The sequence below is a fragment of the Triticum aestivum genome, chromosome 2D, assembly GCF_018294505.1.
Source record: "Triticum aestivum cultivar Chinese Spring chromosome 2D, IWGSC CS RefSeq v2.1, whole genome shotgun sequence".
Taxonomy (NCBI): Eukaryota; Viridiplantae; Streptophyta; class Magnoliopsida; order Poales; family Poaceae; genus Triticum; species Triticum aestivum.
The window spans coordinates 61,633,342-61,638,153 of record NC_057799.1 but is presented as its reverse complement, the minus strand read 5'-3'; positions in this window follow the sequence as shown (position 1 = coordinate 61,638,153).

The window sequence follows — 4,812 nt, the reverse complement described above, 5'->3', positions numbered from 1 at the left end:
ACACGGCTTGGAACAATTGTTGTGTCTCCAAGGGGTGCCCTGCCCACGTCTATAAAGGAGGGAGAGGGAGGAGGCCGGCCACCAGGGGCGCGCCAAGGAGAGGGAAGTCCTACTAGGACTCCAGTCCTAGTAGGATTCGGCCCCACCTTTTTTTCCTTCTACCAGAGGGGGAAAAGGGGAAGGAGAGGGAGTTGGAGAAGGAAAGGGGGTGGCGCCCCCTTTCCCTAGTCCAATTCGGCCTCTTCCCTCGTGGGGGGGGGGGGGCGCACCAGCCCCTTGTGGGCTGGTTAGCCTACCTCCTATGGCCCATATGGCCCATATCTTTCCCGGGGGTTCCGGTAACCCCTCTAGTACTCCGGTATGTACCCGATATACTTCGAAACCCTTCTGGTGTCCGAATACTACTTTCCAATATATCAATATTTACCTCTCGACCATTTTGAGACTCCTCTTCATGTCCGTGGTCCCATCCGGGACTCCAAACAAACTTCGGTCACCAAAACACATAACTCATAATACAAATCGTCATCGAATGTTAAGCGTGCGGACCCTACGGGTTCGAGAACTATGTAGACATGACCGAGACACATCTCCGGTCAATAACCAATAGCGGAACCTGGATGCTCATATTGGCTCCTACATATTCTATGAAGATCTTTATCGGTAAAACCACATAACAATATACGTTATTCCCTTTGTCATCGATATGTTACTTGCCCGAGATTTGATTGTCGGTATCATCATACCTAGTTCAATCTCGTTACCGACAAGTCTCTTTACTCGTTCCGTAGTGCATCATCCCGTAACTAACTCATTAGCCACATTGCTTGCAAGGCTTTATAGTGATGTGCATTACCGAGAGGGCCCTGATACGTCTCCAACGTATCTATAATTTTTTATTGTTCCATCTTATTATATTATCTATTTTGGATGTTTAATGGGCTTTAATATACCTTTTTATATTATTTTTGGGACTAACCTAGGTACCGAAGGCCCAGTGCAAATTGCTGTTTTTTGCCTATTTCAGTGTTCCGCAGAAAAGGAATATCAAACGGAATGAAACCTTCGCGAGGATCTTTTTTGAAACAAACGCAATCCAGGAGACTTGGAGTGGAGGTCAAGGAAGCCACAAGGCGGCCACGAGGTAGGAGGGCGCGCCCCCCACTCTCGTGGGCCCCTCGCAGCTCCACCGACCTACTTGTTTCGCCTATATATACTCTTATACCCTGAAAATATCGGGGGAGGCCACGAAACCACTTTTCCACCGCATGTCTATGGTCAGGAAACATAACCATCTTTGATCAACGAGCTAGTCAAGTAGAGGCATACTAGGGACACTCTGTTTTGTCTATGTATTCACACATGAACTAAGTTTCCGGTTAATACAATTCTAGCATGAATAATATACATTTATCATGATATAAGGAAATATAAATAACAAATTTATTATTGCCTCTAGGGCATATTTCCTTCAGTCTCCCACTTGCACTAGAGTCAATAATCTAGTTCACATCGTCATGTGATTTAACACCAATAGTTCACATCTTTATGTGATTAGTTCACATCTCCATGTGACTAATACCCAAAGGGTTTACTAGAGTCAATAATCTTGTTCACATCGCTATGAGATTAACACCCAAAGAGTACTAAGGTGTGATCATGTTTTGCTTGTGAGATAAGCTTAGTCAATGGGTCTGTCACATTCAGAGCCATATGTATTTTGCAAATTTTCTATGTCTAAAATGCTCTGGATGGAGCTACTCTAGCTAATTACTCCACTTTCAATATGTATCCAGATTGAGACTCAGAGTCATTCGGATTGGTGTAAAAGCTTGCATCGACGCAACTCTTTACGATGAACTCTTTATCACCTCCATAACCGAGAAATATCTCCTTAGTCTTCTAAGGATAATTTTGACTGCTGTCAAGTGATCCACTCCTGGATCAATATCGTACCCCCTTGCCAAATTCATGGCAAGGTACACAATAGGTTTGGCACACAGCATAGCATACTTTATAGAACCTATGGCTGAGGCACAGGGAATGACTTTCATTCTCTTTCTATTTTCTGCTGTGGTCGTGTTTTGAGTTCTACTCAACTTTACACCTTCCAATACAGGCAAGAACTCCTTCTTTGATTGTTCCATTTTGAACTACTTCAAAAATCTTGTCAAGGTATGTACTCATTGAAAAAATCTTATCAAGCGTCTTGCTCTATCTCTATAGATCTTGATGCCTAATATGTAAGCAGCTTCACCGAGGTATTTCTTTGAAAAACTCCTTTCAAACACTCCTTTATGCTTTCCAGAAAATTCTACATCATTTTCGATCAACAATATGTCATTCACATATACTTATCAGAAAGACTGTAGTGCTCCTACTCACTTTCTTGTAAATACAGGCTTCACCGCAAGTCTCTATAAAACTATATGCTTTGATCAACTCATCAAAGCGTATATTCCAACTCTGAGATGCTTGCACCAGTCCATAGATGTATCGCTGGAGCTTGCACACTTTGTTAGAACCTTTAGGATTGACAAATCCTTCTTGTTGTATCATATACAACTCTTCTTTAAGAAATCCATTAAGGAATGTAGTTTTGACATCCATTTGCCAGATTTCATAATATGTGGCAATTGCTAACATGATTCGGACAGACTTAAGCATCGCTGCGAGTGAGAAAATCTCATCGTAGGCAACTCCTTGAACTTGTCGAAAACCTTTTGCGGCAATTCAAGCTTTGTAGATAGTAACACTACTATCAGTGTCCGTCTTCCTCTTGAAGATCCATTTATTCTCAATGGCTTGCCGATCATCGGGCAAGTCAACCAAAGTCCACACTTTGTTCTTCATACATGGATCCCATCTCTGATTTCATGGCCTCAAGCCATTTTGCGGAATCTGGGCTCATCATCGCTTCCTCAAAGTTTGTAGGTTCGTCATGGTCCAGTAACATGACTTCCAGAATAGGATTACCATACCACTTTGGTGCGGAACGTACTCTGGTTGACCTACGAGGTTTGGTAGTAACTTGATCTAAAGTTTCATGATCATCATCATTAACTTCCTCACTAATTGGTGTAGGCATCACTGGAACTGATTTCTGTGATGAACTACTCTCCAACTCGAGAGAAGGTACAACTACCTCATCAAGTTCTACTTTCCTCCCACTCACTTCTTTCGAGAGAAACTCCTTCTCTAGAAAGGATCCATTCTTAGCAACAAAGACCTTGCCTTCGGATCTGTGATAGAAGGTGTACCCAATATTTTCTTTTGGGTATCCTATGAATACACACTTCTCCGATTTGGGTTCGAGCTTATCAGGCTGAAGCTTTTTCACATAAGCATCGGAACCTCAAACTTTAAGAAACGACGACCTAGGTTTCTTGCCAAACCATAGTTCATATGGTGTCGTCTCAACGGATTAGATGGTGCCCTATTTAATGTGAATGCAACTGTCTCTAATGCATAACCCCAAAACGATAGTGGTAAATCGGTAAGACACATCATAGATAGCATTATATCTAATAAAGTACTGTCACGATGTTCGGACACACCATTACACTGTGGTGTTCCAGGTGGCGTGAGTTGTGAAACTATTCCACATTGTTTTAAATGAAAGCCAAACTCGTAACTCAAATATTCGCCTCTGCGATCAGATCGTAGAAATTGTATTTTCTTGTTACGATGATTCTCCACTTCACTCTGAAATTCTATGAACTTTTCAAACATTTCATACTTGTGTTTCATTAAGTAGATATACTCATATCTGCTCAAATCATCTATGAAGGTCAGAAAATAACGATACCCGCCGCGAGCCTCAACACTCATCGGACTGCATACATCAGTATGTATTATTTCCAATAAGTCAGTTGCTTGCTCCATTGTTCCGGAGAACAGAGTCTTAGCCATCTTGCCCATGAGGCATGGTTCGCAAGCATCAAGTGATTCATAATCAAGTGATCCCAAAAGCCCATTAGCATGGAGTTTCATCATGCGCTTTACACCAATATGACCTAAACGGCAATGCCACATATATGTTGCACTATCATTATCAACTTTGCATCTTTTGGCATCAATATTATGAATATGTGTATCACTACGATCGAGATTCAATAAACCATTCACCTTGGGTGTATGACCATAGAAGGTTTTATTCATGTAAACAGAATAACAATTATTCTTTGACTTAAATGAATAACTGTATTGCAATAAACATGATCCAATCATATTATGCTCAACGCAAACACCAAATAGCATTTATTTTAGGTTCAACACTAATCCCGAAGGTAAAGGGAGTGTGCGATGGTGATCTTATCAACCTTGGAGTCACTTCCAACACACATCGTCACCTCGCCCTCAACTAGTCTCTGTTCATTTTGCAACTCCTGTTTCAAGTTACTAATCATAGCAACTGAACTAGTATCAAATACCCAGGGGCTACTATGAACATTTGTAAAGTACACATCAATAACTTGTATATCATATATACTTTTGTTCACTTTGCCATCCTTCTTATCCGCCTAGTATTTGGGGCAGTTCCGCTTCCAGTGACCATTTCCTTTGCAGTAGAAGCACTCAGTTTCAGGCTTAGGTCTAGTTTGGGTTTCTTCATGGGAGTGGAAACTTGCTTGCCATTCTTCTTGAAGTTCCCTTTCTTTCCCTTGCCCTTTTACTTGAAACTAGTGGTCTTGTCAACCATCAACACTTGATGCTTTTCTTGATTTCTATCTTCGCCGATTTCAGGATAGCGAAGAGCTCGGGGAATCGTTTTCGTCATCCCTTGCATATTATAGTTCATCACGAAGTTCC